The following is a 10,247-nucleotide window of genomic DNA, read 5'->3' as shown; positions in this document are numbered from 1 at the left end:
CTGGGGATACTGGGGACGCTGGGGACACTGGGGACACTGGGGACACTGGGGACACTGGGGACAGCTGGGGACACTGGGGACAGCTGGGGATACTGGGGATACTGGGGACACTGGGGACAGCTGGGGATACTGGGGACACTGGGGACACTGGGGACACTGGGGACATGGGACACTGGGGACACTGGGGACACTGGGGACACGGGATACTGGGGATACTGGGGACACTGGAGACACTGGGGACACTGGGGACACTGGGGACACTGGGGATACTGGGGATACTGGGGACACTGGGGACACTGGGGACACTGGGGACATGGGACACTGGGGACACTGGAGACACTGGGGACACTGGGGATACTGGGGATACTGGGGATACTGGGGATACTGGGGACGCTGGGGATACTGGGGACAGCTGGGGATACTGGGGACACTGGGGACAGCTGGGGACACTGGGGACAGCTGGGGATACTGGGGACACTGGGGACACTGGGGACACTGGGGATACTGGGGACAGCTGGGGATACTGGGAACACTGGGGACACTGGGGACACTGGGGACACTGGAGACACTGGGGACAGCTGGGCTGGTGGCTCCAGGCTGCAGGGACGGGGGCACAGGAACCACGGCATTTTAAAGATTTCCCTGGGTATTCCTCAGGGCAAAACCCAGCCTGGTGTCAGCCGTGCCCAGACAACCACGGGCCAGCCCAGGACGAGTATCCAGAGCTGAGCCCCAGTCTGGGCTGGGCTGGAGCCCAAGGACTGCTCTGAGCCTGTCCCACCTTCAGGGGTGGCCAGCGTGAACCCAAAGCCGGCACAGGAGCAGCCCTGCAGTTCTCAGCCTCTCCCAGACCCACAGCTGCGGGTGAGAGATGCTGCTGCACATCCTGAAGGTTGGTTTTGTGCTTAGACAGCCCCTGTGAAGCTGGACCTTTCCAGAACAACACCAGCAAGGGCTAAGGCTGCTCCTCCCTCCAACAGACATTCCTGGGGACGTCTTCTGCTCCCCCTCCTACCCAGCCCTTGTGTTGCCTCTTTGTTTGATGGCAGCTTTGGCCAGGAACTCTTCCTGACACATGAGCGAGTGCCCAGCACAATAAATATTGTAGCATCAATGAATTTGTACTCTCTTCCCTTCATTGGTCCATTCTGAAATTGTGCTCCCTCTGGCTCCCTCTCTCCTCCTTTATTTCGATTTTTTATCCAAGGATTGTCATCTCCTTGCAGGTTTCCAACTTCTGCAATCCAGTAAGTTACATTTTTCCTTTCCTAAATTCAGGTGAACACTAAAATCCACCTGGGCACAGGAGGAGCTCCCCTGGCCCTCTCCAGCCTCCTCTGGTCACCTGGAGCAGGGAAGGGCCCCCAGCACTCCTGAGCTGCTGGTTTTGTGGCATCACAATGAGTTTATGAGTTTAAAATGTTTATCCTAACGAAGGGAGCAACTTCCAGCACCAGCTAAGCAGGGCTGTTGGAGCCACAGGGGAGGCTGGTTGGAAATGGGGCTAATCAGGGTTTTGGGGCTCTGGAAGGGAGGAGAGGAGCAGGCAAAGCAGGAGCTCTGCTCCAGTGTTCCACCTCCCCTGCCCCTCCTCTGGGAGTCACCCAAAACACGACAGAGAAACATCAGGGAATCACACGAGGGTCGAGGATCCCCCAAAACAGACCTCGGAGATGATGAAAATAAAATTTTAAACTGTCGCATTTTGTTACAAAAAATCTTTCCAAACACCCACTATTGCTGTCCTTAGGAAGAGCTTTTGGTATCCCATCACCTACAAAAACAACTTCCCATAACTCAGATTCTCTTCCATCCTACAGTCAGGTGGTTTTCCCTTCCTCTGTTCCAGCTGTGGGCTGGAAGGGGAGGAGGCTGGAGCTGCAGGACACCCGGACTGCTGGCAGGGCCCACTGAGCCCCAGCACCCCGGGGCACCCCCGGGCCCCCCAAAGCCCCTGGGCCACACGGGCAGGGCCAGGGCTGGGCTGGGCACCGCTGCTGCATCCCTGCCCTGCCTCATCCCGCGGAGCTTCCCCTCCATCCACGCCTGCGTCCCCTGCCCCAGCGTCCCCAAACCCCTGGCTGGGCACCAGGAGCTCTGGGAGCACTGGGGGGTTTGAGGAGGAGCATTGGACACAGAGCAGCTGGCACAGCTGGCACAGCTGGCACAGCTGAGCTCCTGTTGGAAATGCAGGTGAAGCCGGTGGGAAGGAATGGCGATGCCTGACTCCAGCTCAGAAGGCTGAAGGATTTCTTTATTATAACTATAATATAACACATTAATATACTATTCAAAGGAGATACTAGAACTACAAACCTACTTTTTCTAACTGCAATATCTAACTAACTCTAAATTTGTGACCCTTTTTTTCTAGAGCCCAGCCCCAGGTGGGTTGGATTGGCCATCAGCTCAAACAATCCTCACCAGAACCCAACCAAGCCATCACCCTAGGGAAACAATTCTCCAAACACATTCCACATGGGAAAACAAGGAGCAGAAACAGAAACTGTTTTCTCTTTCTTCCCTCTATGAAAACACTGAGAGGGTGAAGAAGGTGCCTGGCACAGGGGCAGAGCTCAGGGCTGTGGAGTGCCTGGGCTGGCAGTGCCCTGCCCTTCCTGGGATGCATTTGCCAGGGTGCCAGAGCTCCCAGGGCCAGGAGCTGCAATCACAGCACTGGCAGTGCCCTGCCCTTCCTGGGATGTGTTTGCCAGGGTGCCAGAGCTCCCAGGGCCAGGAGCTGCAATCACAGCACTGGCAGTGCCCTGCCCTTCCCGGGATGTGTTTGCCAGGGTCCCAGAGCTCTGAGCTGCAATCACAGCACTGGCAGTGCCCTGCCCTTCCCGGGATGTGTTTGCCAGGGTGCCAGAGCTCCCAGGGCCAGGAGCTGCAATCACAGCACTGGCAGTGCCCTGCCCTTCCCGGGATGTGTTTGCCAGGGTGCCAGAGCTCCCAGGGCCAGGAGCTGCAATCACAGCACTGGCAGTGCCCTGCCCTTCCCGGGATGTGTTTGCCAGGGTGCCAGAGCTCCCAGGGCCAGGAGCTGCAATCACAGCGGCTGCAGCACCTGAGTGAAGGCTCGGATGTGTGATATTTAGTCTGACCTATAAAAATATCTCTGGAGCAACCTGCGTGCATAAGTGTCACATCAGATGTTTGTCACACAGGGGATGTGACAGCGGGCACCTGACGCGGCCTCGCCGCAGCTCGGGGGGATCTGCCCCTTTAAAGGCTCCTAAAATTCCTCCCAGGCACTGCAGGGCCGGGCTGTGGAGCGTGTGACAAACTGAGCCCCTCTGTTCCTCGTCCCAGCCCCACAGCCTCGGTTAGCACTGGCAGGGATGTGATTAAAGGCGTGTGTAATTATTGCCAGCCGGCCCAGGACCGCCCTGGAACGCCACCAGAGATGCCCGGTGCCACCCTGGGCTGGTGCCAGGGCTGGGGCAGCTGGGGTGGCTCAGGCTGGAGCTGTGGGCACCCGGCAGAGCTGGGGAGGTGCTGGATGGGTCCGTGTCTCACAAACGGGTGGGACCCTGCCTGCTGCAGACTCAGGATTTATTATCTGTGTGTGCCACACCAGCAAAAAGCAAGAGACGCAGAGAAACAACAGCACCCGTGCAAATCCAGCTCAGAGAGAGCATGGCAGCTCATGCAAAGCCTTTTCCTGCACATTCTTTGAACTAACAGCATAAAAGAAGAGGTGCAAAGTCATGATGCTCTAGCCAATAAGAAAAGGACCCACATGGGTTTAACATTAACAAAAGGACTCCTATGAACTTCAAACAATACACAATAATTCATTATATAAGATTGAAACTTTTCCTATCTTTGCAAAGCATATATCTAGGACTTCTCACATCTTGAACTGTCAATAAGTTCTTGTTCTTTCTTGTTCCATATGATAAATACAAATATATTCACTTAGTTCATACTTTCCTAGTTTCCCATAAGAAAGTTTTGAAATTTCTCAGCCTTTCTCAGTTTTATATCTACTTTCTGGGGCCTTTTTGCACTTTCTAAAATGTTGTACCTTTTTACATTCCTACAGTGAGGCACCACCACTCCTTGTGCCCCAGGGGCTGCTGCTCCTCCAGGTGAGCCCCAGGACCTGAGCTGGGCTGGGCTGAGCCCCAGGGCTCTGCTGCTGCCTCGGTGCTCGGGGAGCTCCTCCTGTGGCCCAGCACGTTTCTGTCCCTCCCAGGATCTTTCATGGAGGAGCACAGGGGAAAGAAAGAGAAAACAATTTCTATTTCTGCTCCTTGTTTTCCCATGTGGAATGTGCTTGGAGAATTGTTTCCCTGGGGTGATGCTTGGTTGGATTCTGGTGAGGATTGTTTGATCCTGCTGGCCAATCCAACCCACCTGGGGCTGGGCTCTCAGAGGGTCACCAGTTGCGAGTTAGATATGGGAGTTAGAAACAGTAGGTTTGTAGTTCTAGTATCTCCTTTAAATAGTATATTAATGTGTTATATTATAGTTATAATAAAGAAATCCTTCAGCCTTCTGAATGGAGTCAGATATCAGCATTTCTGCCCATGGGGTTCCCCTGCATTTCCAATACTCCTGCAGGGATGCTGGTGTGGGGCAGCCCCAGGTGAGCTCTCCTGGTGAAGAGGTGATTCGGGAGCATTGGTGCTCTGGTGAAGGGGTGATCTAGGATCACTTGTGCTCTGGTGAAGGGGTGATTTAGGATCACTGCTGCCCTGGTGAAGAGGTGATTCGGGAGCCCTGCTGCTCTCCAAACCAGCCTGCCATGCTCCACAGTTGCTCCAGGACCTCTCCTGCAGAGCTGCTCCAGCTCCTGCCAGCCGGGGCTGCAGAACCTCCTGGAAAATGCAGATTTTCCTGTTCCCCAGCACAGAGCAGGCTCTGGGGCTGTGCTGCAGGAGCACCGGGCTGGGCACCGAGGGCTCTGGGCTGGCCAGGGACTGGGCACCGCCGGGACCCCTTTCCAGCCTCGGGGATTTGGGATTCTCTCTGCCAAACTGCAGAACCTTGGCAGGATAATCTGGCCTGGATCCCTCCCTGAGGAGCAGCCTGGCCATTTCTGACCTCCAAACACAGCAGCCTTCAAAATTCCTGACCTGGGAGAAATGCCACATGAGCTGTCCAGCATTGGGAATTCTGTCCCTCGAGGTCCCTTTGGGACAGAGCCACGCTCAGACTGCCTCCATGGCCTTGGTGTTTCTTTAAAAACCCAGTTTGGGTGATCAGTAATTACAGGAAGGGTGTCTGAGGCTGTCCTGTCTGTTACTGGGAAATGGGGCCTCACAAAGGGCACCGACTCCAAAATGCCCTGCCAGGATAAAGGAAAACATCCCTCTGTGCTTCTGTATGGGATCTAAAATATGATACACACATTTCAACAAATTATCCACAAGAATAAAAATAAAATACAAAAAAAAAAAAAAGAGGAAGCTTTGAAGGCTGAAGAAAAGCAGCCCAAGATTTCATCTGAATCTCAGGCATTTCACTCAGCTCTCCTGGAAAATCCTGCCTCTGTCAGGCATTTCACCTCTGCAGCATCTGACCTTTCTTTGGAGTATGCAGATTTGAAAATTAATTCATATTCATCCTCCACGTGGTTTTGTGGGGCTTTTCTCTCAAAAGTGGGATATTTATTGTCACAACAACGTTACGGGGCATTAATTAATGTGGTACTTTTAGAACTGGTGCTTGGGGACTGGAACAGAAAGTACCAGCAGAGTGTGAAATCCTGCCCTGGGCACTCCTTGGGAGGGAACAACTCACAGAATGTATATTCATTAACTTGCAGCTTCCTCAGGAGCCACCACTAGCCACAGAAACACTGAACTGAAGCTGTTACTCCCAGAAATATGGCTTTAAGCAAGAATTTGCTTGATTTCCACCAGCATTTCTGAATGCCAAGCAGTACATGAATATGATGTTCTTGCATAAAAACACTTGTATCAGGAGAAATTACAATGCTTTCCAGGAGTCACTGGGGCACATTTAAAAAAAAATGGAGACAATATATTAAATTATCTCCTCTAGATTAAAAAATAAAATAAAAATTCAAGGATTCTTGATGTAGAACTGGAAAAGAGAGGGGGAACATCAGGTGTGCTCCTGTGGTGTCTGTCAGAAATCCCTGTTTGTTCAGGAATTTTCCACCTTTACAGCTGCATCACTCACTGACCCTGATTCCACCTAAAACACCTCTCTGAGGAATGGGGAAAGCTCACAGCCACAGAAGTTTGTACTTCTTAAAACCCACAAATCGTTCTTAAGATAGAACCTAAATCTAAAAACATTTAAAACACAGAATGGCTTAAGAAAGGCAAATTGGCATTAATGTAGCACTTCCACCCAAATCCAGTTTGAGATGATCAAAACTTGATCACTCCAGTAACAGCAACAAAGTTTAATTCATTTACTTATAAGATAAATATATTCTGTGTTTTGATAATATCAGGAATGTTTTACATTTGCTCATATTTAATGGTCCTTCAAATCCATCTCCTGAACACAGAAATGATTATTTAAATGTATTTGAAATCCAGGGATGCGTGTGCCTGGACAGGTCGGGCAGCCAGGTCAGGTGAAATAACCCAGGTATTATCAAGTCGTGGCTCACAGGTGTTCAGGAATTAAAATGGGAAATTGTAGGAATGACTCCCAGCCTGGAGATGCCATTCCCTTATTTAATGTCTATTTTGAAAAGTGGCTGAGATTTTCTCTGTAAAAAAATAATGAACTTTACAAAATGTCACTTTTACTAACAGAAATTATGGCTCAAATACCTGAATGGGAATATTAAATATTAAAAAAAAAAAAAGAGAAAAGAAAATTTCATTTAAATAATGCTGAGGTTTTGACACAAGCTGACAAAAGCAGGGAAATGCAGAGTCACATCTGCCACTGCCCTCAATTCACACAACTTCGGGCAAGGTCAGGAGGGCAAAAGTGTAACTCCAGTCTGGGTATCAAGTTTGGAGACTTGGATTTCTTTCATTTTGAATTTACCTCTTAATACATCTTAAAGATCATTTGAATCCCCTTATTTAAGATAAAATGGTGGCTTGTGAGAGCTGGAGAGGGACTGGGGCCAAGGGATGGAGGGACAGGAGCCAGGGAATGGCTCCCACTGCCAGAGGGCAGGGATGGCTGGGAGATTGGGAATTGGGAATTCCTGGCTGGAATGGGATTCCCAGAGCAGCTGGGGCTGCCCTGGATCCCTGGAGGTGTCCCAGGCCAGGCTGGAGCAGCCTGGGCAGTGCCACAGCAGGGCCAAGGATGGGCAGGGCCAGGAGGAGCTCCCAAAGCCCAGGTTTGGTGGCAACCTCTTGGGTTTGGGATGGAAACGTCTTGGGTTTGGGATGGAAACCTCCCAGATTTGGGATGGAAACCTCTTGGGTTTGGGATGGAAACCTCTTGGGTTTGGGATGGAAACCTCAATGAACACCTCTCAGGTCTGGATGAACACCTCTCAGGGTTGGATAAACACCTCTCAGATTTGATGAACACCTCTCAGGTTTGGGTGAACACCTCTCAGGTTTAGATAAACACCTCTCAGGTTTGGGTGAACACCTCCCAGGTGCTCCTCAGCCAGGGACAAGCCACCTGCAGGTGGCAGCTGCTCAGCTTGCCCTGCTGCAGGGACAGATCAATGCATTGGTTATCACCCCTGCAGGTCACTTCCTAATGCAACCATCAATCAAATTTCCTTCCATTCTTTCAAAATTAAGCAGAAAGAAAAAGAGATTTTAGTTTTCTTTTCTTAGCTTATTTTTAACAGAGGCACTACAGAATTATGATGGTGTCCTTTTGGTAAACCAAAATGTCAGACACATATTATTCTTTTAAACATCTCCTGGCCTTTCTCTGAAAGGTTAAGGTGGTTTAAATAAATTTAGTCAAAGTAAATGACAGCTGAGGAAGAGTATTAGAAAACTATACTTATCAACAACCTCTTTTCCTTAAATTTAAACAAGTCATTTACCAAACTGCAGTTTAAGGAGATCATGACAATATATGCCGTTCCACAGGAAGATGAAAACAACTTTAAATGGTAAAGAAATGTTGGGTGGGAGAAATTGCACACAAGTTAGTGAATGTTAATGTATGGTCTGAAAGTTGCAAACCATGGCTTTTAAAATAATGGGGCAGCAGCCTGGGCTTTCACCTGAGCCCTTAAGTGGGAGTTGTCCTTTCCTGCTTTTACATCCACGGATGACAGAACTGAGATGGAGCAGGCAGGAAAAGTGGGATCCAGAGCTCAGGGCAGGAGGGTCCCTCAGACTGCCTCGGCGTTGGACAGAGGTTGTTGTCTGCCTCTGCTCAAAGCAGTGGATGTTAAATGCATTTATAGAGTATGAAATGCAACTTCAAAAGCGATTCTGACACCCGTGAGCATTTCAGATGCACATCTGCAAAAATAGTCCAAGTGGGAGAGAAACCAGCCCAAACCTACCAGCCAAATCAGGGGCTCTTCAAGATAACTCAGCAAGAGATCATTTACTAATTAACACAGATAATTGGGATCTCCAACTCCTAAATAAAATGATGATTAAAACACAGTGAATCTCAGAAACCCAGAATGGTTTGGGTGGGGTGGGACCTCAGAGCCCATCCCACGCCTGCTGTGGACAGGAGACCTCCCACCACCCCAGGGTGCTCCAAGCCCCGTCCAGCCTGGCCTGGAGCCCTTCCAGGGATGTAAATAACACACGGAGATGGTTTTTCACACATCAGTAATGTGCTTTTCCCATTCCATCTGCCAAGGAGCCAGCAGCAGTGAGCAGACACCCCTGAGTGCAGAGGCCAGGCCTGTTCCTGCACCTTGGCCGGCTCCATCTGCACCCCAGAGCCAGCACGGCTCACCCTGAGAGTCAGCACAGCTCACCCTGAGAGTCAGCACAGCTCACCCCAGAGCCAGCACGGCTCACCCTGAGAGTCAGCACAGCTCACCCTGAGAGTCAGCACAGCTCACCCCAGAGCCACCTCAGCTCACCCCAGAGCCAGCACAGCTCACCCCAGAGCCACCTCAGCTCACCCTGAACCACCTCGGCTCACCCCAGAGCCACCTCAGCTCACCCCAGAGCCAGCACAGCTCACCCCAGAGCCAGCACGGCTCATCCCCAGAGCCACCTCAGCTCACCCCAGAGCCACCTCAGCTCACCCCAAAGCCACCTCGGCTCACCCCAGAGCCAGCACGGCTCATCCCCAGAGCCACCTCAGCTCACCCTGAGAGTCAGCACAGCTCACCCCAGAGTCAGCACAGCTCACCCCAAAGCCAGCACGGCTCATCCCCAGAGCCACCTCAGCTCACCCCAGAGCCAGCACAGCTCACCCCAGAGCCAGCAGGGCTCACCCCGCTCCAGCAATTCCCACTTTCCTGCCACAATCCCACTGCACGGCCCCAAACCTACTGCCCTCAGACAAAGGGAAACGGGGCCATTTATTTGGCACATCCTCAGAGCTGGCTGCCCCAGGACCTCTGGCAAAGTCCAGGGGGAAGAGGGGCTGCCCTGCATCCTTTTGCTGGGCTCTTTACTCCACACATAGCACAGGCAGGATCAAGAGAAAAAACCCTTGTGAAGACAAAAATATACATTTTAGCACTTGCGTTCGCTGATCTACACCCAAGCGAAGAGCTCCTGTCCAAAGACTTACGTTATTATTGTTTTTACTTACTTTATTACTATTTCAATTACCATATAATTGCAACGCACTGCCTAAGCATTCCCCTTCAAACTTCTCGGAAAAGCACCAAAATCCAACTTTCTGCAGCTCCGCCCAAGCACGGCTCCAATGCAGCCGCCGCTGCCAGGACTCGGCGGCAGAAATTGTAATTTTGGTTGTTGGTGGGGAAGGCGGAATGACTCGTCCAGCACCAGGGCCCCGCAGCTCGGAGTTTCCATAGAAATGCATTGATTAGCGCCTAATTCCCTCTAACCGCGTCCCTGCCCAGCGCCGGCACCTTCCCGCAGCCGCCCTCGCCTTTGTTCGGCTCAGTAGGTTTCCTAACTGCTGGATTTTATTGAGTTAAATCAAGCTGTCACTTCATCTGCCTGAAGGATGACTCAAATACAACACATAATAATAAAAGAAAAGTAGGATAAAATAATCTTGTCAAGCCAGAAAAACTGATTGCTTGAAGTTGTAGCCTTCAATCAATACACTAATTCCACAATTTATACCTCTTTCAATTGGAGAGGAAAGAAACCCTGATATGGTATTTCTTGGCTCACTGACCAACTTTGACCTTCTATCTATGTGAATGT

This window comes from Lonchura striata, chromosome 8 (assembly GCF_046129695.1).
Source record: "Lonchura striata isolate bLonStr1 chromosome 8, bLonStr1.mat, whole genome shotgun sequence".
In the NCBI taxonomy this organism is placed as follows: domain Eukaryota; kingdom Metazoa; phylum Chordata; class Aves; order Passeriformes; family Estrildidae; genus Lonchura; species Lonchura striata.
Note: the sequence above shows the minus strand (reverse complement) of the source record.